Source organism: Mus caroli, chromosome 11 (assembly GCF_900094665.2).
Source record: "Mus caroli chromosome 11, CAROLI_EIJ_v1.1, whole genome shotgun sequence".
In the NCBI taxonomy this organism is placed as follows: Eukaryota; Metazoa; Chordata; class Mammalia; order Rodentia; family Muridae; genus Mus; species Mus caroli.
The window spans coordinates 48,842,186-48,867,528 of NC_034580.1; the positions used below are offsets into that span (position 1 = coordinate 48,842,186).

A 25,343-nucleotide genomic window follows, 5' to 3' on the forward strand; every position below is an offset into this window, starting at 1 on the left:
CTGGAACTCACTCTGTAGACCAGGTTGGCCTTGAACTCAGAAATCTGCCTGCTTCTGCTCCCAAGAATACATGTGGGTTCTTGGGAATAATTTATTTTCTTTACCTGTACTACGTAATGTTATTTCTTGTAAAGGTATTGAGCAACATCTGTTTTTTTTTTCATAGTCACTCACTAGAAGAAAACTAGAATGCAATCACATTGTAATTTCATACTGCTTAAAAGATTTTGCTGGGATATATAAGGTATGGAAGAAAGAATAAAGTTTTGGGGTTGGAACATTGTTCCTTCCATTTATCAACTATGTGTATGTATGTATATGTGTAAGGTTTATGTGAATGGGAGGTTAGAACACTATTCCTTTCACCCATCAACTATACATATGTATGTATGTATATATGTGAAGCTTGTCTGGTATATGTTGGAGTTTGCTCCATCCACCAATTGTGTGTACATACGTAGGTATGTGTACGTATTGACACTCTCATGAGCAACTTCAAAAGTTCCAATTCCTCACACTTATCTCTCTAGGGTTATTTTCTGGTGGTTTTTAAAAGAGATTTTATTTTTTAATGAAGTGTATATTTGTGTCTGTGTGTAGCTATGTGCTCATGGGTTCAAGTGTCCTAGGAAGGCAGAGGTACCAGATTTCCTAGAGCTGGAGCGACAGGCAGTTGTGAGCCACTTGATGTGGGTGCTAGGAACTGAACTTGTGTCTTCTGGGAGAGGGGCTCATCTCTGATCCATCCTCTCAGGTCCTGATTCTGCAGATATTCGTTTGTTTGCTTCAGGCTTTCTCTATGTAGCCCTGGTTGGCCTGGAGCTCTTTATACAATGGATAGCTCTCAGACTCACAGAGGTCTGCCTGTCTCTGCCTCCTGAGGAGTGGGACCGAAGGTGAGCACTTCGCAGAGAAGCAGAAGAGAAGCGGAGTATCCATTCCATTCTGTTGCTGTGGTTAGTATATGGTAGTACACGTACACTGCGGGTCCAAATTAGAACTCTGCTCTGTATGAAATCGATTTTATATGTTGACTTCACTGGTACAGATGTCCAGATAGTGGACAGAACATTGTGTTTTGGTGTTTCTGAGAGGGTTTGTTCTAGAAGTAAGTAGAAACTAGAAAGCACTTGAGTCAGTTTGTTGAGTAAGGAATACCCACTCTTGCCTGTGTGGACAGACACCACCCTGAAAGCCTGCGTAAAACAAAACACAGGGAAAAGGAACATTCTCTCCCCCTCCACCCCCCCTCCCCTCTCCTTCTTCTTCTTTGGCTGGGTCGTTTGTAGCTCATGCTAGTCTGGAACCCACTATGAAGCAGAGGATGAATTGCAGCCTTCAGGTCACTTAAAAAAAAGTCTTCAGGGAGGGACATCACATGTCTCTTGATGGGACTGTCAGACACTGCTGAATACTAGGCATCAAGTACATAACTCCAACAAAGACAAAGAAGGCCAATGAGGGGCTGGGGAGGTGGCAGGCTTGGTAAAGTTAGTACTGTGCAGGCATGAGGATGTGAGATCTGTCCTTAGCATTCAAACTTTTTCAAAAGCTGGATGCAGATATGTCACGCCTGTCTGTAATTTCAGTGACAGAAAGGTAGAGATAGGAGGATGTCTAGGGCTTACCGGCCAGTTAGTCTAGTTCAAGTCAGTCAACTTCAAGTGGACCTAGCTGAGTAGCTACTGAGGGCTGCTAGCTGCGGGTGGAGATAGTCATCTTTTTAGGGGTGTGGTCCCTTGTAAGTTGACTCTGTTCCAGTGGCTGGCCTCACACCCATGCTTATGTGGGCAGTACTGATTGAACTCAGTGGATTATAAAATAAAATATAAATATGGACCATCTAGAGACTGCCATATCCGGGGATCCATCCCATAATCAGCTTCCAAACGCTGACACCACTGCATACACTAACATGATTTTGCTGAAAGGACCCTGATATAGCTGTCTCTTGTGAGACTATGTCGGGGCCTAGCAAACACAGAAGTGGATGCTCACAGTCAGCTATTGGATGGACCACAGGGCCCCCAATGGAGGAGCTAGAGAAAGCACCCAAGGAGCTAAAGGGATCTGCAACCCTATAGGTGGAACAACATTATGAACTAACCAGTACCCCAGAGCTCTTGACTCTAGCTGTATCAAAAGATGGCCTAGTCGGCCATCCCTAGAAAGAGAGGCCCATTGAACTTGTAAACTTTATATGCCCCAATATAGGGGAATGCCAGGGCCAAAAAGTGGGAGTGGGTGGGTAGGGGACTTGGGGGGGAGAGTATGGGGGACTTTTGGGATAGCATTGGAAATGTAAATGAGGAAAATACCTAATAAAAAAAAGATGAAAGAGGACATGAAGTATTGGGGTGGGGAATGGTGAGGAATCCAAACTTGGAGGAGATCCGAGGGGTTAATTTGGAAAATAAAATGTACACATGTATAAATTTCCCAATGAATAAATAAAAACTATAAGTTGCAAGCATTATACAAAAGTTCTTATGCCTACAGAGCTCCAGAGAAACCAGGAATGTTAAGCAGGCAAGATTGTCTTTCCAGTCGGACAGATATAACAAATCTTTTCCTCCATCCAGAAAGGTGAGAATTGGAGGTGATTAACAGTCTGGTGATCTGTGTTACCTGCTGGGCCAGCCAGGATTGGAGGTGGCTAGTAATTTAAATAACCCTTATAGCCAGAGGCTTTTCCAAGATCCAACAACCAGGATCAGAGGTGGCTAATAGTCCAAAAGACCTCTGCGTCCCTTAGACCCCTAAGCTATACAGGTTGCCCATCTTTAGAACCCAGCTTCTTGGAAGAAATGACATGTACTTTGGGGTGAGTTTCAATGTACCTATGCTTCCTATATTATTCCATATTATACCAGGAACCATCCTCTAAATTATACTGGGCTTAAATTTGTTAGAAATAATCTGTCTGATATTGGACTTCCCATCGTATTCATCCAGGTTGATGAAGTCAGTCTGCGCCAGGTTTGCATTCTCATCTCCACGGGTCATGTCTCTGCCCGACGCCTACAAATACCCATCAAATATGATATGAAAAAAAAATAAGGTGGGCTGGGCAGGGTGGTGCACACCTTTAATCCCAGCACTTGGGAGGAAGAGGCAGGCAGATCTCTGTGAGTTTGAGGCCAGTGTGGTCTACAAAGTTCCGTGACAGCGAGGGCTGTTACTCAGAGAATCTCTGTCTTGAAAAACCAATAAATAAATAAATAAATAAATAAATAAATAAATAAATAAATAGTGACAAACAACTGAGAAGGCATTCAGTGTTGATCTCGGACCTCCACAGACAGGGCACACACATTTACCTGCACACACACACACACACACACACACACACACACACACACACTCGTGCATGCACTCATAAACATAGCATTCTTGACCCAACAGAAATCATGTACCACTCCCTTTCCTCTTCAACCTATATCCCACAGTCCTTTGTGTCAATAAATCTTGGTTCCTCCAATTTATTATCATTCTGCTTATCTGAACTTCAAAGTCCCAAGTCCGGTCATTTGTACGTCACTCCTACCCTAGGTCAGTAGAGAAAGTCCCACAACTTTGTAACGTGGCATCTGCACAGGCTGACAGTTCCAGTCATGCCTGAGCTTCTCTCTCTCTCTCTCTCTTTCTCTCTCTCTCTCCCAGTTGGTGGTTTCCCCAGGCCCTGTCAGCTACCTACCTTCTCATCCACACCTTAATTCAGCAGCCTGGGTTGGAAGTGAATTTCAAGTCGGCTGAATTATATTGGACTTATTTTAGAAGCCAACTGAGGTTTGGGGACAGAATAAACTTGCATGGAAGGAAAACAAAGTCCACAGTGAGGTGAAGCCAGCGGGGCTGATGGAGCCTGAGTGTGGCCCAGGTTCATAGAAGTTCGAGGCCATGGTGAGGAATTGTTCATCTCCCCAAGGAGCACAGTCTGGGGTTCTTGGGAGTTCACAGAATGTGAACCATCACTGGGCTGGCTGTTGTCTGGAAGAGGCTCTTACAGTCAAACCAGAGATGGTTGGTGACAGTGCAAGAGGCCTTGCCAGCTCGGAAGCTCACAGCAGGTGGAAAACAAGCAGTTTCCTGGGAGGGTTCAGAGGAAAGAGGGCATCAAGGGGGAGCCAGGCTTGGAAAGGCGAGGGGAATGTAAGAATGTCATGTTAGAATGTAGCTTCTACTCAACCACACTATCTGCCGAAGCCACAGGGAAGGGACTCTAGTCAGCCCAAGCATGGTGAACGTGGCTCTGGCAGGTTTGGCCTTTCTCTCCTGTTCTCTTTGCCTAAAAACCCCATTAGATCACGTTCCTAAAGCTACCCACCAAGGTCTATTCCCCTATTTGTCCATTTCCTACCCCTGAAGGTGACTACCAATGTAGTCACCTGAAGTCCAGCAATCAAAACCCCTCCTTGGTTCACCTATTTTATTTTATTTTATTTTATTTTATTTTATTTTATTTTTTTGGTTTTCCGAGACAGGGTTTCTCTGTGTAACCCTGGCTGTCCTGGAACTCACTTTGTAGATCAGGCTGGCCTCGAACTCAGAAATCCACCTGCCTCTGCCTCCCGAGTGCTGGGATTAAAGGTATGCGCCACCACGCTCACCTAATTAACATGCCCAATTAAAACTAAACACCTTGAAGGGCAGTGGCGGCACATACTTTTAATCCCAGCACTTGGGAGGCAGAGGCAGACAGATTTCTGAGTTTGAGGCCAGCCTGGTCTACAGAGTGCGTCCTAGGACAGCCAGGTCTACACAGAGAAACCCTGTCTAAAAAAGAAAACCAATAAATAAATAAATAAATAAATAAATAAATAAATAAATAAATAAAAAAATTAAACACCTCATTCTAACATTGGTTTTCCCCTGCTATGTTGTCTTTAGAAACCGCCATTTGCCTGTGGGCCACATCTGCCTCCTCTTTATCCAGAGGCAGTCTTTTGTCCTCCAGGGAAAATATCCCTTCCCTGTCCGTATTCCTTTCCCTCGTTCCTTTGTCCTCTGTCTTTTGTCTTTGTCCCTTATCCTTGCCCTCTTGGACAAATAAATCTCCTTTGTGCTAAGAACTTGGTCTTGGGGTAGTTTTGAGCCAACTTCAAGGTCTCTACATCCAACATAATACTACAGTCACCTAAGAAACTGTGAGTCCCAGTCAGACTTCTTGGTATCAGGCTCTCTTACATTGGAAAAGAGTTTACATCAGAGTGAGTACTGATGGCCTTACATCCTGATCCCCAACCCCTTCCATCTGTGAATCAGAGACCCTGCCATGCTGTCTTTGATGCTGGGGCCTGAGCTCTCCTCTGAGCCCCCGCCGCACTGTCTGCCCACAGCATCAGTAACTCTTCTAATAAAGTCACTACTCCCCTGTAATCCATCTCAGTGTCCCTCGTGAACTCCTACCCCCAAACCCAACCATGAGGAGGTGTGGAGAGCAGCGAGGAGGTGGACCTGAAAGAGGAGGACGGAGGATGGAACTGGGAAGGCCAGAGCTGCATGGCTGGCTGGTGGACAAGTGGGGTGTAGATCACTGTGAGGGTTTTTTTTTGTTTGTTTGTTTGTTTCATTTTTTTTTTTTTTTTTTTTTTTTTTTTTTTTTTTTTTGTTTCCAGATAGACCTCTCTGTGTAGACGGATGTCCTGGAACTTTGCTCTGTAGACCAGACTGGTCTCAAAGTCACAGAGATCCACTTGCCTCTGCCTCCTAGGTGCTGGGATGAAAAGCATGTGCCACCACTGCCTGGTGCCCTGATAGTTGCCTAGGAAACTTTCAGAGCCTAGGGATGGAGTAATCTAGGCTCAAGTTTCACAAGATCAGGTTTTAGACTTTTCCCGTGCCAACCAGACATAGGCACTGGGTAATAGTTCATATCTTTGGTTTTTTGTTTGTTTGTTTTTTACTTTTTACAATCTGCTTAGCAGTCTGTTAAATATCAGCTCTGCGATAAGGTATTTCACCCCAGCAGAACCAGCTTGGTTGGGTCTAAACTAGAGGAGAGGTGAGTGCTGTAATGGGAAGTGTGAAACACTCATAGGATGACTTTGACCTGGGCTCAGCCTCCTAAAACTCCGAGATAGTGGTGGGGAGGAGACACAAGGCTGAGCAAGCATCCTGAGCCGCCCCAGGGCCAGAGCTTTGCATTCTTCAAGTTCTGTGCATTTGTTTCCTAAGGCCGACTTGGAAGTGTAGCTCACTGGCTAGGAAGCATTTGTCAGAGGCTAGGTTCATCCAAGCACAATGAAACTAAGAAAAACAATGACCAAGACCTGGTACTGTGGTAGACAATAAAGGTATTTATTTTAAAGCCTTATTATGGTTAACAATGTAATATATTTGTGGGAGCATTTGTAAAGTGTGGGAAAACCATAGAAAAGAAACAGGAATTCTCTGTAATTCTACCATCCAAACATGTACCAATACCAGACAATTAATATTTTCTTCCAGCTTTTCCCCCTCAAAATCTTTTAACACTTTCTTCATTCACCCACCATTTATTAATAATTAATTTGCCTACTGGCTATTTTTTTTGAAATAGGGTCTCATGTAGCCCAGGCTGGCCTCAAATTTTCTATGTAGTTGAAGCTATAGCATAAGAGGGTATTTAATAACCATCTCATTGGTATTCTATAATTGAGATGCTGCATAATCTGTGCTTATGTGTTAGATGGGAAAATGGTATCAAATTATTCCCTTAATTAGTACTCAGTTTATAAAAAGTAAAATGTTTTGTTGGTGTGTGTAGTGTGCATGGGTGTGCATCTGTGTATGTGTGTTTGTATTTATGAGTGAAGGCATACACACACCATGGTGCATGCTAGAGGTCAGACACCTCTATCTGTTATCTCAAAACTCTTTGGAGAGTACAGGTGACATCTTCCATAAAGGTAGGTTCATTAACTATAGATTTGCTGAGAAAAACCTTCAAGGGAAGGAATGTAAAATCTCTTGTCCAGAAGGCTGCAGTAGACATGCTTTCTGGCCTGGCGACCTTTGCTCAATCAGTGTGGCTGGAGACTTTCCCAGCACCCAGGTTTCCTCCAGACCTACCTTGTACACTGGTTTTTCTCAGTCTGTAGAACCTCATCTGTGTTTAGCTTATTTTGTTCCTCAGAGAGATCTAGGTATGCTTTGCTGTGCACTGGATTGAGTTAGTTAAAAGACGATTGCAGAAGCCTCCCCTCCTCCTGCCACCTGCATTTCCAGATAAAGAAAAATCAGGTGCGCAGGGCCTGGAGAGCTGGCTCAGCCAATAGAGTATGATCATGAGGACCTCAGGTTGGATCACCAGCATCCACATCGAATTCAGATATAGCTGCATGCGTTTGTAATCCCAGCAATGGAGAGGCGAGGCAGGAGGATCCTTGAGACCCCATCTCAAGGCATAAGGCAGAAAGTAACTAAGGACAACTGAGGTTCACCTCATACTCCACAAGTACTCCTACAAATGTGTCTAAGCACTTACATGTATGTATACGTGCACAACCCCATGTGAACACCCTTACATATACTATATATATATACTTCAAATGCCAATGTACCAAAAATAAAACTTTCATCAGGCTGATGTCATAGTATTTAAGTTAAGATATTTATTAAATGCAGTTTTAGATAGTTTTCTGTCATTGCTATGAAAGACCTGTAAGAAACAGTTTAAAAGGAGGAAAGGTTTGTTTTAGCTCAGAGTTTCAAGGGCTTTGGCTTGTGGCTCTTTGGTTCCAGCACTTTGGGTCCCTGGTTGAACATCAGAGCAGAGAGCATCTAGTGGAACAATATTGTTCACGGACGTGTAGCTGAGAAGCTAAGAAGAATAGAGGAGTAAACATTTTCCGTTAGAGGACATATGTCATCCTCAGTGAGTTACTTACTCCAGGGAAGCTCCACCTCAAGGTCCCATCAGCTCTCAGTGGCGCCATCAGCTAGGGACCATGTCTAGGGCCATTTAAGATCTATACCATAACATATGCCTATTACATGCTTAGCTTAGCTGTGCTAAGCCTCCCTGAGGAGGATGAAGAGTGAAGCAAGAGAGGTCCCTGGTCTCCCAGAGCCCAGAACTCTTTTGAGGGGGCGATTGAGTGAGGATGACAAGGGGCACGAGAGGACACAGATGGAAGCAGCCTTTGCCAGAAGGAAGACAGGCCAAGGACGGCATCTGGGTGGCCATACAATCAGCTCTGCAGGACGGGCAGCATCGTGACTGGTGGCTGCATGTAGAAGGAATGGCGAGCTAGGCAGGTTGTAATGAGCAAGACACAAACACCAGAGGCTAAGACTGCACACCTGCATCCCGATGGCCAAGTGTGATAAGCATCCGATATTCTACTTTCTTAACTTTAAATTTGAATTTTTATTTATTTATTTTTTACTTATTGAGAGAAAGAGAGAAAGAGAGAGAAAGGTGTTTGGGAGTGCATGTGCCATCACGCTCATGTGGAAATCAGAGGACAGAATTGTGGAGTAATTTCCCTCCTTCCACCTTTACATGGGTTCGGGGGTCAAACTCAGGTCATCAAGCTTCCGTGACAAGCATCTTGTTTTTACCTACCAAGGCATCTCATTGCTCAATTCTATGGATGCTTGCCTATTTGGATCAGGATCTGCAGAGATAGCTCAGTTGGTAAAGTGTTTGTTCCATAGCATGAAGATGTGAGTTTGGTCCCCAGAATCCATGTAAGAAGCCAGGCGTGGTGGTGTGTACTTGTAAACCCAGGAGAAGAGGAGAAGAGAAGATCCCTAGGGCTTGCTGGACATCAAACCCAACTAATTCTTCTTAAGCTCCTGGCCCCAGTGAGAGATGCTATCTTATAAAACAAGATGGTGATCAGGCAGATGGCTCAATGGATGAAGGAGCCTGCTGCCAAGTCAGAATAGCTGAGTTAGAGCCTTAGGACCCATGTAGTGGAAGGAGACACCCTACTTTCCTTAGGTAATACACACACACACACACACACACACACACACACACATGTCAAACAAACAAAAACCCAAGATAGACAACTTCCTTCCTGAACATGATCATGTGTGTGCACATGTTCCTGACCACACAGAACATAGACACAGACACACACACAGACACACACACAGACACACACACAGACACACACACAGACACACACATACACATACACACACACCCATGATCACAGTGTTGATGCTTTACATAAAAACTGTTAAAAATGGAGCATAGAGAGAAAACCATCCCAAATTATCCAGAAAGGTTCAACATGAGCAGCTTGAAATAATCCGTTCATTGAGATGTTATATCAAAAAGTCTTTTGTCACATGAAGAAAATGTACATTGGAAGGCCACAGTTTTCAAGAGGCAACGTTGACCGACAGCACAGTAAGGCTCAGAGTCAGTCAGGCTCAGAGTCAGGCTCATGACACAGCAGTTTGTTACAGTACTGTTCTCCAGAAGCCGCTCTCCTGAAAGTGCATGTCCCCATGTCTCACGTCACAGGAGTGACTCTGTGCTGTCACCTGAGCCTCTGTGTTCTGTGACACACAAACACTACGTGACGCATGGCTGACACGTAATCTCACAGCTGATACGTATTATGTTATCCATCATGGCTTCAATCTTTGTGCTGCTGGCTGCTGGCCCTGAGGTTCTGCTGCCGGTGACCTCACAGTCGTCACCTGGTTTGAAAGATGAGGCTGCCTGTGATGTGTAGGAAGGTATGCAATCAGTCTTCAGCCTTCCTAACCTTCTTTCTTGGTGCTCTTCTTGGCTGAGGAGAATACAAGCCATCCCTACCTGTTTAATCAGTTTGTGCAGTTTTGCTGATTATCAATCAACAAGATGTATCTGGAGCCAAACCTAGAAACAGAATAGGAAGTATATGCTCAAAAAGAAAATGCGTAGTAAACAAGGACCTTTTACAAATTGTATGTGCACATATATGTGTGCATGTGGTGAACGTATATGTGCACACATGTGTGCAGGCACATTTGTCTGTGTATGTAGACACCAGAGGTGGTCACTGGGTAGCTTCCTCCTCCGCTTTCTACCTTACTTTTTGAGACAGGGTTTCTCACTAACCCTGAAGCTCACCCTTTTTGGCTAGACTAATTGGCTATCAAGTGCCTGGGCTCTCTGCATCCCTGCCCTCTAGGGCAGGGCTTATTGATGTGTGTTTTTATGCCTAGATTGGTTATAGAGAGTTTGGGGATCTGAACCCAGGTCCTTAAGCTTGCACAGTGTGGGCTTTACCTACTGAGCCATCTACCCAAAGGCCTTTTTAGTAGACGGTGATGCATAAAAGCCATTGCAACTGTGACTAACTCCCTCCGAAGAGCAGATAGGCCAGGCTACGTGATCTTTTGGCGCATTTTAGTGTGCCAAACTGTTCCCATGATTGCATACCTTCCTACACATCACAGGCAGCCTCATCTTTCAAACCAGGTGACGACTGTGAGGTCACCAGCAGTAGAACCTCAGGGCCAGCAGCCAGCAGCACAAAGATTGAAGCCATGATGGATAACGTAATACGTATCAGCTGTGAGATTACGTGTCAGCCATGTGTCACGTAGTGTTTGTGTGTCACAGAACACAGAGGCTCAGGTGACAGCACAGAGTCACTCCTGTGACGTGAGACATGGGGACATGCACTTTCAGGAGAGTGGCTTCTGGAGAGCAGTACTGTAACAAATACGTGTGTGTGTATGTATGTGTGTGTGTGTGTGTAGGCCCCTGTACACATGCATGTATGTGAATGTTCACATGGAGACTAGAGGTCAGCACCAGGTGTTTTTCTCCATCATCTCAACCTTTGTTTTTCTTTAAGGTTTATTTTTATTTTGCATCTGTGAATTTTTGCCCATATGTATATGCATGCACCACGTGCATGCAGTGCCTGGAGAGGCTAGATGAGGGCATCAGATCTCTTTGGGCTGGAGGTAGGGAAGGCTGTGCACCATCACGTCGGACCTCTGGAAGGGCAGCCAGGGCTCAGATCTGCTGAGCTGCTTCTCCAGCACCTTCACCTCACTGCTTTATTGGACGGTCTCTCCCCGACCCTGGAGCTGGCTTGATGGGTTAGACTGGCTTACCAGCAAGCCACAGGGTTCCTCCCAACTCTGCCTCTCTCTCAAACTAGGTAACAAACACAACCACTCTTGGCTTTTTTACACGGTACGAGGGATCTCCCAAGCTACTCTGTGTGTGTGTTTTTTGTTGTTGTTTTTTGTTTTGTACAGTAAAATACTATTAATATCTACCACTGTGGTATACACTGAAATGTATTTAATTTTTATTAATGATTCCTGACTCAGAAATCTTAAGACCCCTGGAATTTCCTGATTAAACCATTATCATTTTTGTCTTATATGAGATATAATAAACACCATTGGGAGCTTCCAGCATTGTGCTAAGGAGGTTACAGTAAAATAGGAAGAGGCTTCTAGACAGCCTGGAGTTGGGTCAGCAGAAAAGAACACTGGGCTTGACAGTGGTAACCATTACACAGGACCCTAAACTCCTTCTGGCTGGCCGTGTCCCCCATGTTCACCTTGATAGGTCCTCTGCTAAGATGGGAGATTAGTGTGTGCACAGCCACACCCAGGATGGCTGCATACTTCTTGTACTTTTCCATCAAGTGGCACTTCATGAACATTGTCGTCCCAGTGCTGCCCCTGCCCACCAGGCCAAGCTTGAACCAACTGTTCTTTCAGAAGTCCTGAGTTCAATTCCCAGCAACCACATAGTGACTCATCTGTAATGGGATCTGATGCTCTCTTTGGGTGTGTCTGAAGACAGCAACCGTGTACTCATATACATAAAATAAATAAGTCTTAAAAAAAAGTTTGGTTCTAAAAGTACTTCAGATTTTAGAGGGTTTTTGTTGTTGTTGTTATTTGTTTGTTTGTTTGGGGAATGTTTGTGTAGGCTTTTCCAGAATGTAAGTATTGACACTAAAAGTTTCTAATTTTGGAGTATTTGGAATTCAAAAGCCTGCAATTGACCTGTCAGCCCATAGGAACCAGGTTTAGTAAATTATCTACATGTATATATTAAAAGGCGGTACGTATTAAAATAAAGCATAGAGTAAATGCACCCATGTGAAAGGATATTCTGAGACAATGTTATGTTTTAGAAAGTTATACTTAATGCATAATTTTGATTGTCCAGAAATATGTTTATGCCACACAAAGTTCATCTGAATCCCTGGAAGCTCAAGATCAAGCTTCTTGTGTGGCGATGTTCCAGGAAGACTCTGCTATTCTAGAGGATGACTGGTTAAGTCTAAGGAAGTCAACAACCCAAAAGTCTCAGGAAGTCCCTGAAACTGACCAATAAGTGCTGCCAAGGAGACAATCTAATTGAGCTGCCTTGTAGAGATTCTGGGATCTGTTGCCCTACCTGCAGGCTGGAGCTTTCACAATCTGTCTCCAGCGGTGGGAGTAGGGCTTTTCAGTGATGCAGCTGTTTTTGAATCATCCTTCCTCCATGTCTTAGTCAGGGTTTCTATTCCTGCACAAACATCATGAGCAAGAAGCAAGTTGGGGAGGAAAGGGTTTATTCAGCTTACACTTTCCACATTGCTGTTGATCACCAAAGGAAGTCAGGACTGGAACTCAAGCAAGCCAGTGAGAAACATCCCTCCATGGCTTCTGCATCAGCTCCTGCTTCCTGACATGCTTGAGTTCCAGTCCTGACTTCTTTTGGTAATGAACAGCAATTTGGAAATGTAAGCTGAATAAACCCTTTCCTCCCCAATTTGCTCCTTGGTCATGATGTTTGTGCAGGAATAGAAACCCTGACTAAGACACTCCTTAAGTAACTCTTCATACATATTCTGTTTGCAGCCACAATAAAGTCATGGTTTACCAAATTGCACTTTGGTTACTTTTGTCTGTTGTGGCTTTCTTTTCTGAGGTGAGTAGATATGTGTGTTGCATATCCCAAGGGAAAGTCCTCATTCCACACAGTTCACTTGAGACCCACACAGAGGGTTCTATCTTAAATAAGGTGGAAGGAAGGGAAGGACTGACACCCGAGACTGTCCTCTGATTTTACTTTTATGCACATGCATACATTCACCTGCATTCACAAACACAAATGCACATACACATATGAAAAAACACAAAAAATTAAAAACTAATTTAACAACAGAATGAGACACGGGGGCTGGAGAGATGGTTCAGCGGTTAAGAGTACCGACTGCTCTTCCAGAGGTCCTGAGCTCAATTCCCAGCAACCACATGGTGTCTCACAACCATTTGTAATGGGATCTGATGCCCTCTTCTGGTGTGTCTGAAGACAGCAATGGTGTACTCCTATAAATAAATAAACCTTAAAAAAAAAGACACATCTCACCCAGGTAAACAGGCTACGGAGCAATGATGTTGCCCACCTGAGAGGCCATGGAGGTGATGCCCACAGCCATGTTCCTGACCAGGGTTGGGTAGAGCTCCGCAGTGAAGACATACAGCATGGAGAAGGCAGAGGTGACCCCAAATTTCCCCAGCATCACCAGGTCAATGGACACAAAGTTATTATCTGGAAAAGAGGCTCATGTCAGACAGGGTGCTTCAAGAATCAACACAATTATTTTACTGTCCGTTTGCTGCAATGTGGTGGTTCCCACATAAAGTACTTTGGGACAAGACTGTCCTCAAATGTCCTAATTGCTAGACTTGGTTAAAGATGGAGGACATTGCACTTTGAGCTACTCTTATTTTGGATTATTAATCTACTCGTGACCTCTGTCCACATGCCTTTTATTTATTACAACAGTTTGATGGTAAGTTGTTAGTTGTTAATATAGTTAAGCTTAATCTTTAAAGAGAGGGGACAGTCCTTTCTTTCCTGGTTTTTGTTATTAAGAAACACAGTTCTAGCAGCTCAGTGGTGCATGCTGTTTACAAAAAAAAATTTCCATTTGTGTGTGTGCACGCGTGAGCATATGTTTATATGGTGTTCACATGTATATGCTGTTTGCACACTTTTGCATGTATGTAGTCATACAAGGCTAGAATTAGAGATGAACCATAATTCCTGCCAGCATTTCTGTGGGCTCTGGGATCTCAATTCTGGTCTTCATGTACTTTAATCAGTGAGCCATTCCCAAGCTCCTGGTGCATGCTAATAATCCCAGCTATTAATACTTCACTGGCTGAGGCAGGAGAATTACAGATTCAAGGATAGCCCTAGGCTACATAATGAGTTCAAAGTTAGGCTAGGTCACTTAGCAAGGCCTTGTCTCTCCATGAAAAATAAACAAAGGGCTTGGGATATGACTCTAAAGCAGAGTAGTTGGCTAGTATAAGAGCCTGGGTTTAAAACTGCAAGGGTTAAAAGGTTAAAGAAAGGGGCTGGAGAGAGGGTTCAGTGGTTAAGCACACTGACTGTTCTTCCAGAGGTCCTGAGTTCAATTCCCAGCAACCACATAGTGACTCACAACCATCTGTAGTGGGATCTGATGTCCTCTTCTGGTGTGTCTGAAGACAGCTAGTGTACTCGTATTAATAAACAAACAAACAAACAAACAAATAAATTTTATTTTTAAAAAGTTAAAGAGAGACAAAAGAAGTAACATTATTTGCATATTACAATGTATCAATAATATATCCCCCTGTATTTAGACACACTAGGAAAAGAAAATATATTTCCTTTGTGTTATTTTTGGCTTTGCAGTTTTTTGTTATTGTTTAGTTTTACTGCGGCACCCTTACATTTATTTGTTTGTTTGTTTGCTTATTTATTTATCTGGGCAAGTGCATGCTGGGGCATGTGTGTGCTGGGAGGAAGAGATGCCAGAGTTGGTCCTTTCCATTCCTCACGTGGGTCCCAAAGATGGAAGTCAGTTCATAACCTTCCTTAACCAAAGGATTTGATATTAGCGACCATGGCTCTCCTAGGTCATCTTAATGTTGCAAATATCCTGACCATAAACAATATTTTATTGTTACTCAGCACATAAACCCTATTCCTAGGGCACGGTAAGACTTTTCATTGCACCTATACAACATGCAAGGATGGGTTGGCCTTTGAGAAGACCACAGGGAGGGAGTTGTGGTTTCAAAATGCTTTTGTGTATGTGTGCACACTGCATGTATGTCCACAGGTGGTGTGTCCATGTGTGTGCATGCATGTGGAGGCCAGAGGATGGTCTTTGGGTGTCATTCCTCCTTGGGTACCATCTACTGTTTTTGAACAACAGGGTCTCTCACTAGTCTGAATCTCACCAAGGAGGCTGTGGAGAGGGACACCTAGGGGATTGCCTGTCGCTGCCTCCCCTGAGCTAGAATTGTAAGTGTGCAGTACCACTCACAGGCCATTTACATGAGCCCTGGAGGTCACACTCACCCTTGTGCTGGCAAATATACAAGTGCATTGACAAGATGGAGCTACCACCCTAGCCTCCTAGTTCAAATTTCTCAACAAACTGCAAGAAAGTCTGTAAGTTGAGGCCAGGCCCCAACTGCAAGGAATGACCTCAAGTGTGGGTGTGTAACAGGGCTACCGTTCAAACACTCAAGAAAGCCAGTGTGGGGCTAGAGAGATGATCAGAGGTTAAGAGCACCGACTGTTCTTCCAGAGGTCCTGAGTTCAATTCTCAGCAACCACATGATGGCTCTATAATGGGATCTAATGCCCTCTTTTGATGTGTTTGATGACAGCTACAGCATATTCATATAAATAAATAAACCTTTAAAAAAAAGAAGTCAGTGGGGTCCCTAAAAGAACTGGGGCTACCAGATTATATGAGCTGGAGGAAGGTGCATATTATTCTGGGAGGACACTGGTACCCCAGCTGTCACCTGTTTATTAGGGACCAAGGCTGGTTAGGATGCCTGTGTCTCTAAGGTTGTCAAGCAGTCAGAGGGGAAGGCGAGGGCTTCTAACTGCTTCTCTGGTCAGTGACCACCCCAACCATTCTAGGGTACTGTGTACACTTGTCTTTCTTTGAATGCTAAAACACATCTTTTAAAAATGAGTTATAATGGATTCTTTTTGTTGTTTTGTATTTTGTTTTAAATCTGTGGATGGCTGTGAATGCATGTGTACTGTGGTGCCTGTATGGAGATCCAAGGACAACCTCGTCTTCTGGTCGTCACTTCCCACCTTCTTTGAGACAGTCTTTTATTCGACATTGTACATACTGGGCTGTGTGCCCTGTGAGTCTCTGATGATTCTCCTGTCATTGCCTTCCATCTTACTGTGGGTGTTCAGGGATTATAGACATGCACTACTGTGTATGGCTATATGTGGGTGCTGGAGATCTGAATTTAGGTTCTTATATTTGCATGGCAAGCAGATTATTGCACGTGTGACGTGTGTGACGTGTGTGTCCCTGCAAGCATCACAGTTGGTAAGGAAACAAACCACAAGAGGCAAGAAGGGACATTCAGTTAAGCCTGTCTTAGTCAATGCTGGTTCAAGCTTCTAGAGAGTCTGACTCCAGGCCATTTATTGTAAGCACATTTAAACACGGTACAGTTTGGACAAAGGCTTCCTGCTCTAGGACAATCTCCAGAGCACAGGAGCCATAATTCCACTGAAACTCAACTCAAGGTACATGTGACCATGAAGATGGGTTTTAGAGCTTAAAGGCCTAGGATCTGGTGTGGTCTCTGACTGAGATAGCATAGAGGTCAGCAGGCTATAAAGTACATGTGACATCTCCCCTGAGGGATTCTACTGACTGAAAAACAAAGCTAAGTAAAGGTCCAGGGAAAGAGAGTCTGAGATAAACATTCTGGGGTATTTGGGTGGGGCCTGGCTCTACAGATCGCTGGGTCCTTAACAGCATCTACTCCCAGCCTTCTGGATGGAAAACAAGATTCTGCTCCTTTGAGGAGACAACTATGTGTGATTATTATCCCTGGTTTCCCTGGTGATCAGTGGGCACAGGGACCTTTGTGCTCCCAACAGTTTATTCTCCAACTTATTCCCCAGCACCTAACTTGTATTTCTCTGATGCTCTTAGCTGCTATCCTGGCTCAGTCTTGCTTTCTTTGCCAGGTTATGCTTATAAATGTCTTCTTTTTCTTTTTCCCTCCCTTCCTCCCTCCCCCCTCCCTCCCTCCCTCCCTCCCTTCCTTCCTTCCTTCCTTCCTTCCTTCCTTCCTTCCTTCCTTCCTTCCTTCCTTCCTCCCTCCCTGTTTTCTCCCTTCTCCCTCTCCTTCTTGCCTTCCCCTCTTCCTCCTCTCTTTCTACTTTCCTTTTCTTCTTCCCCCACCCCTTTCTTCAGGGTCTCCTGTAGCCCAGGGTAGCCTCAATCCTGCTATGTAGTAAAAGATAACCTTGAACTGCTGGTCCATGCAGTTCTTTCTTTCCCTTCTGCAGGGTCTAAGTCATCACTGGCCTTGGCTTTCAACCATTTTATCAGCCTGACATTGTAGAGATTTTTTTCCCCCAGTTCCTGTATGGCCTCCTCCCTCCTTAGGAACACCTACCATCACCTAGCCTTTCAATGGGAACTTGGGGCATAAAAAAAAAAAATCCCAAACCACCTGCTCCTCTCCCCTTCTCAGCCTGCCCTCCTTAGGGCCATGGACCTGTGTTTTCAACTTGCCTTGGTATTTGTTGCAACATCTCAAGATGAGATGATTATTTGGTGGAGCCTGGTGAGGCTGCACACCATAGTCTCTGTAGAGTTTCCGCAGATGTAATGCTAGCCTCATTCTTAGCAGGCAGGAAGTACACAGGTGCCCAAGATGTTTCCCAGCCTAGTCCATTAGCTGGTGCTTTTGCAAGTCTTATGGTCAAGGACAAGCTGTTCAGGAAAGAGCGCCATTGTTTTATATTATAGGAAGACAGAATGACTATTCTCAAGCCATCAGGTCATTAGTGCTGGCCTCTGGCTGCCCTTTGCCTGGGGCAGCCTTGCCCTCGGTACAATGTGCCCACTGCCAATAGCACTTGGGCCTGTCCATGGGTGGCAGAAGAACTCTCTTAAGTAAGAATGAGTCAGCCCTTTGCAATAGGCCTTCCTTGCTGAATTCTGGGAACTGAGAGTCAGAGGTAGCTGCTGGGATCCTCAGGCAGATACCTCTTAACCTGTGTATGGACTCTGTGATTGCTGCCCTTGTATCTCTTTCTGCCTCCGATAGAATCATAAGGTATAAAGAGGAGAACAGTTTTCAGAAGTATGGAAACCTTAGGCCAAGGTGACACATAGCGCCTGGAAGAAGATTACAAAGATCATTCCCCTGCAGAGGCACAAAAATAACCTGTGCCTTAAGAGAATTCCTGGTCACAAACTTCTTCTCAGATAAACCCATGAGCTTAGCAAGAAGGCTGTAGAAAGGGTCAAGGGTGTGTGATGACCATGACAACGGCAGAGGCTCCTCTCTCTGCAAGAGCACTGCTCTGCTCTGGTATGCCCAGGTGCTTGTGTTGGCCAATATTATCAGCCACTTGAAGGCACCTTAGAATTACCTGGGAGTCAATCTCTGGGCAAGCTTGTAACCAGTTTCTAAACCGAGTTAACTGAGGCAGGAAGACACACTCTAATGTGGCTGGACTGCATACACAGAGAAAGCGGGCTGAACACCAGCACTCATTGCTCTCTGCTTCCTGACTATAGACGCCATGACCAGCAGCCTCAAGTTCTTGCTACCATGGCTTCCTGCAGTGATGGACTGTATCCCTAAACTGTGAGCCAGGGCAGACTTTTCCTTCCTTGAGTTGATTTTTGTCAGGCATTTTGTTACAGCAATAAGAAAAGTAACCAGTATGGAATTTCTCTTGGCAACAGAGTTGTGTGAGCATGGCCCCTGTTCCTTACTGATCCTCAGCCTGGGTTCCAGGAACTCCTAGATAAATCATCATAATAGCTAGCTCTTTAAAAGTTGTCATTCGCCAATAGGTGGTGGTGCACATCTATAATGTAAGCACTGGGGAGGCAGAGGCAGGTGGATCTCTGTGAGTTTGAGGCCAGCCTGGTCTACAGAGTGAGTTCCAGGACAGCCAGGGCTACATGGAGAAACCCTGTCTTGAAAAACAAAAACAAAAAGCAAGCAAAACAAACCAAACAAGCAAACAAACACAAAGCTGTCTTTTGAGGGCCAGAAGATTAATAGTGCTAGCGGTTCTTCCAAAAGACCTTGGTTCAGTTCCTAGCACTCACATGGTAGCTAACAACTGTCTATGTCTAGTTCCAGGGAACCCAAGGTCCTATCATGGCTGTCCCAGGCACTGCATGTATGCATGGTGCATGGGCACACCCCATGCAGACAAATACCCATATATATAAATAAAATTAAGTATTTTTTCAAACTCCCGTGAAATCAGAAACAAAAGAAACCTGTAGGCATAATGTTGGTTTGTACTGTGTAAAGATTATCCTTGTATTATTCAAATGCTGATTTCTATGCACCCATATCTTGTTGAAATCCAGACATAGTATTGAAATGATTATTCCAAGTATCTCCTGTTCCAAATTTGTGTAAACATTGCTCTCCATTTATTCTCTGACTTGTCAATAAAAGCTGACCAGCCAATGGCTAGGCAGAAGAGAGAATAGGGCTGGGCTTCCAACAACCAGGAGAAGGAGAGAGAGAGAGAGAGAGAGAGAGAGAGAGAGAGAGAGAGAGAGAGAGAGAGAGAAGAAGAAGAAGAAGAAGAAGAAGAAGAAGAAGAAGAAGAAGAGAGAGAGAGGCAGAGAGACAGAGAGATACAGAGACACAGAGAGACAGAGAAGAGAGGATTCATCATGGGGAAGAGGTGCTGGAGACATCATGGGAGAACACACCTGAAACCTAGAGAGCCAGACCAATACTAAAATGCAAGTATCTTGGAGATTTTGACTATGAACTAGCTTAGAGGACTAGAATAGATCAATGGCTGCCCAGCTATTGAGTTGTAAAGGTAATTAAATAAATCTTATAGCCTCTGTCTTATTCATTTAGGAGCTAGCTGGAGATAAAAAAATATAACAACAACAAAACTATCCACTTTAAAAAATGCCTTTACACAAACCAAACCAGAAAAGGTTACCTATATCAAATACTAATTCCTCCTGAACTCATACATACTCCTCAGTCTAATTCCTCCTGAACTCATACATACTCCTCAGTCTAAACGTTGCTGCTGGCAAACCCACAACAACCTGGAAGGTAAGAGCAAGTGAACTTGGAGAAGGCCATCGAGCCATCCCTTAGATAAGGCCAAGGGGACACTTGTCAACTCCTGTGGCTGCATGACAGTCCTTCTCGTCAACTTCTCAGGCAGGTGTCACAAGGTAAGCAAGCTATCTAAACTGTGAATTCCACAAGGTGTCCAAAGAAACCTTTATTACCTTAGTCACGTAAGTAGGTGGCCATCGAGCAGCTCAGTAAAATAGTTCAGTCATTTCTAGAAGACTGGATTTTGACACAACAAAATCAAACCAAGATGAATTTGGGGATGTGGAGCTTCAGGGTAACTGGGATGGTCGTCTGCACTGTGGTCGAAGAAAAGAGGAAGGGGTGGGGGTAAACAGCAGGGCCAGGAATCTCTGTTTGTCTTGTTTAAACATGAGGAAGTAAAAATGGGAAATTCTCAAAAGGAGAGCTGAGACGGGAGAACCACTGAGACGGGAGGACCACTGAGATGGGAGGACCACTGAGATGGGAGGACTGCTTGGAGCCAGGAGCTCAAGAGCAAGCTCCAGCCCAGTCTACACCGCAAGACCTCATCTAAAACTGAGCGGAGCTCCGTGGTGGAACGCTGGCTAGCATGAACCAATTCTTAGGTTCCATCCCCAGCATTGCAAAACAAACATCATCAATAAACCCCACATAAAGTTTGTATATAATCTAAGTACGTCCCCATGTATATCTCTGGGTTGCTTACAAATCCAGCATAATGTATAACACTTCCTTTGAGATAGTTTGCTGGACATGGGCCTTGGTCTGCCAAGCAAGCATTCTTTCTCTGATCTACCTACCACCAGTTTCTCAATACCTAATGCAATGCAGAAATGGTGTAAGAAGCCGGGCGTGGTGGCGCACGCCTTTAATCCCAGCACTCGGGAGGCAGAGGCAGGTGGATTTCTGAGTTCGAGGCCAGCCTGCTCTACAAAGTGAGTTCCAGGACAGCCAGGGCTATACAGAGAAACCCTGTCTCGGAAAAAAAAGAAAGAAAAAGAAAAAAAAAAAAAGAAATGGTGTAAGAGTGGCTGTAGTGTATGTAGTGTTTAGGGAATAACAAGAAAACCAGCCTGAGCACGCTTAGGGCACTTTATTTCTGGTTCTTTGAATCCACAGATCTGGAACTTGTGGGTAGCTAGGATGATCTGTACTGTGGTTGAATAAAGAAAGAGGATTTCTAAAGAAAGGAGAGTGCTCAAAACTGAGCACAGAGTTAAAGACCCAACCCAGCAGTACCAGCTCCACAGACAATGTGGAAATAACATGGGCAGGAGACTGGAATGGGAAGCAACAGAAGAAGTCTGAGACAGGCTTCCTACAGTGCACGTGCCCAGTCACTGAGATGCAGAGTGCAGGAAGTTTGGAGGCAGCAGGGCAAGCTGCAGCAGAGAGCAGGCAGACACAGCTAGGTGAACAGTGGGCTCATCTCTGGAGTGCCTGCCTGCCACAAGGCAGAGGGCTGGCTGGGAATGGCGGTTGTACTCACCACCACAGGGGAACACAGAACAGGTCAGGCAGTGTCAGGGCCAGCAGCAGCATCCTCCAGTCTCTGACGAAGTATGCAAACAGCGGCAAGACCATATAGCCGATTGAAAAAAATGTACAGACTCCTAATGTGGAGAAGATGATGCGAACCGACTTGCTCAGGATTTCAGTTCCTATTCAAAACAATGGGCAGTATTAGCATTCCTGCTCTCTTCAACATTTGCTTTTTTGAGATGGGGTCTCTTTCCAGAGCTGGGGATTGAACCCGTGTATGCCTGGCAAGGATTTTACCAATGAGCTATACCTGAGCCCAACATCCATTTGTTACAGTATTACCTGGAAGTTGGAGTTCGAACCCTACCCTAAGAAAAATGTGTCCTAGTCACTGTTCCATTGCTGGGAAGAGACAGCACAAACAAGGTAACTCTTATAAAAGAAAGCATTTAATTGAGGGTTTGCTTGGTGCATCATCATGGTGGGGAGCATGCTGGTAAGAATGGCGGTGTAGCAGCAGCTGAGAGCTACATCCTGATCCTAAGGCTGAGAGCTAGTGAACTGCACTCTTAAAACCTCAATGTTCAACCCCAGTGACACTTTTTCTCCAACATGGCCACACCCAGCCATTCTAATGCCATCAAAGAGTTCGACTCCCTGGTGACTAAGCATTCAAGTACCACAAAAGAAGGCCTTTGCCTTGTGCCCCGAGTAGCAATTTCAGGGTGTGTCCTGGGAGTAAGGAAGGGCAGGGGGGACAATGTTGATAGAAACCAAGATTCGGGAACTTCAGGGAGGATGGGGTTTCAGATTTTTAAACTCACGGGCTTGGATAAAGGCTGTTTTATGTCATAGGGCAATCATGCCGGCTGTGGTGGTTTGAATGAGAGTGGTTCCTTACAGGTTCATACATTTGAATATGTTGTCTCCAGTTGGTGGAACCATTTGAGAAGGTTTAGAGGGTTAGAGGTGTGTGTAACGGGGGACTGGGGCTGATGCTCCAAAGGACTTGCATTATTACTCCTGCTTATGGGTCAAGATGAGAGCTCAGAGCTGTTCCTGCCAGCATGCCTTTGCTCAACCACCACAGACTCTGACCCTAGGGAACTGTAAGGGTAGAGAGCATGAGGTCCTGATGCTCACAGACAAACGCTGGAGAAACCAGGAACGTTCATCACTCAAGGGTGTCTCCTCCGAGTAGGAAATAAATACCCGTTTTCCATCCAGAAGCCTGGGAGGTGATATTGTTAACGACCCAGTGACCTTTGCTATCTGTAGAGCCAGACGTCACTCAAGTACCCAGACTGCTTATTTTATCTTAGATTCTCTCCCTAGACCGTTAGCTCCCAATCCGTACTATCCATCCTCGGGGGAGATGTCACATGTACTTTATAGCCTGCTGATCTCTATGCTATCTCAGTCAGAGACCACACCAGATCCTGGACCCTTGAGGTCTAGAACCCATCTTCACAGTCCCATGTACTCTGCAAAGGAAAGTCTATGCAGTCGCACATTAAGGGTTATCGAATGCTTGAAATCAGGATGATTGTTGCCTGGAAACTTTTCCAAACCGTACTTGCTTTAAATATGCGTGCACCACCTGGCGTCAGACTCTTGATTCCTGATAGTTTGGTTCACCCTAACTGAGCCTAGCTGAACTGAGTTTTCTTTTCGCCTCTTTGAGGTTCCTTTCCCTGTTGGCCATAACGCTTGAAGGGACCCCCCCACGTGTAAGCCCAATTAAACTCTTTCTTTTATAAGTTGGTCATAGCGTTTTATCCCAGTAATGGGAAGTAACTATTAAAGCTGCCTTCTGACAATGTTGTTTTCTGAGGAAGAGGCCAGTGTCAGACACAGAGACTGTCTTGTCCAGGAGACAAGAAGTGGCTCTTTTAAGACACTGAGTGGAGTCAGGCTGTGGGAGGCTTGTCCACAACTCTCCTGTGTGTGAGCAGTCACTGGCCCGTGAGACACACCCCCGTCCTTGAACCTTGAGACACGCTATTCAGAAACTAGCTGCCTCTGGAGTTTCCCAGAGCTGGCAGAGCTGGAGCAGCCGGAAGAAGGCTCATTTCTGTTCTGCTTTGGGAACAATTCAGGTTCTAGAATCAATGAAAAGGGTAATTCTTAAGATGAACATTTACCATCCCAAGCATCCAGATTCCCAGAGCAGGGAGGATAAAAGTGCAAGGACAGATAGAACTTCTCAAATGAAAATCTGTTGGGTTCAAATCTAACTTTGAGGACTCCTCCCATGCCCCAACCCCCAAAGCCTGGAAAGTAGCTATTCTGTTCCTAAAACACCAGAGGGCGCTGCTGCGCTGCAGGAAAACCAGAAGTCACTCTGTCTTGTCCTTCATCCAAGTCTTCCTGGAACTTGGAGCAGCCTGGGATTCCATCTGGTCTGGGACAGATCAGTTTTCAGCGACACTCTTAGGCCTTCAGACCTAAGATCGTAACACAAGTGCTATCCCAGAACCTAATGTTAGCAGTTTCCCTCCGAGCCCGCTAGAATGAGAAGGGTGGACCCAAGCAGACAGCGAGCCCTGTGACTGCAGTCTTCTCTGTTAACTGTTGGCTTGACACACCTAAGCTCCTGCCCACCCTTGACCTGGTCCTCTTCTTCTCTACCCTGCACTCGAGGCCATGGCCACGTGGGGAGGAGGGTTGTGGAAGGCGGTGCCAGAGCTGTGGTACTTGAGGGTGCTGGGGCTGCCGCTGGGCGGCTGGGTAAAGTGCTTGCTGTAGAAGGATGAGGGAGTGAGTTCAAATGCCCAGGACCCACCTAAAAGAGCTGGGCACTGTGGAACACACTTGAGATCCAAGTGCTGGTGGGACGGAGACAGGAGGCCTCTGGGGTAAGTTAGCCTGAGAGCTCCAAGTTTAATGTAAGCTTATGCCAAAGAATAAGGTGAATGGCCAGCTGGCTGGCTCAGTGCCAGTCCTGATCAGCTGAGTTGACTCCCAGGGCCCAGCGTGGTGGGAGGAGAAAATAAAATCCCACAAGTTCTCTGCTCTTTACACATGTGTACCCCCCTCCCCAAAACATTAAAAAAATAGTTTGGGGAACAATTGTGAAATATGCACAGTGGTTCCCTCTGGCATGTACATGCCCATACTCCTGTGTTCATAGTTACACACGTCTGTGCATGCGCCTGTGAGCACACACACAATACAAACAAACAGAATGTAAAACTCATCTGAGGACCGACTGCCTGACACACTCCTCACTGCTCCTGTGACAGGGGAGGACTGCTCTGGCTCCCCTGTCACGCTGCTCCCTTTGTAGGCCCCAACCATCTGCCTTCAGAGACCAGAGCAAGGACTTCAGATCCCTGTTGTCTCTCCCCAGGACGTCCTGTCCAAAGCTCCTTGCTCCTGAGAATGTTTTGGACAGCCAGCCCTAGGAGGGCTATAAGGCCCTCGGGCCACCGTCCTTTCTCTTAGGCATCTAAAATACCATGGGTCAGGCTATAGCTTGATGGGAAGCACTTTCCCTCTGTCTCTCTCTCTCTGTCTTGTCTTTGTCTCTCTCTGGTTTCTTGAGACAAGGTTTCTCTGTGTAGCCCTAAAAGTCTTGGAACTCACTCTATAGATCAGGCTGGCCTCAAACTTGGAGATACACCCACCTCCCTACTGTTGGGTGGGATCAAAGGCATGTGCTACTAGTGGCTGCAGAGAACCTTTCTTTCTTTCTTTCTTTCTTTCTTTCTTTCTTTCTTTCTTTCTTTCTTTCTTTCTTTCTTTCTCTCTCTCTCTCTCTCTCTCTCTCTCTC

At 45.2% G+C, this 25,343-nt stretch overlaps 2 pseudogenes; both read right to left on the reverse strand.

Moving 5' to 3' along the window:
- Nucleotides 1-3,006, reverse strand: part of LOC110304484 — a 5,827-nt pseudogene extending 2,821 nt beyond the window's left edge.
- Nucleotides 3,007-9,517: 6,511 nt separating this feature from the next.
- Nucleotides 9,518-25,343, reverse strand: part of LOC110304485 — a 62,448-nt pseudogene continuing 46,622 nt past the window's right edge.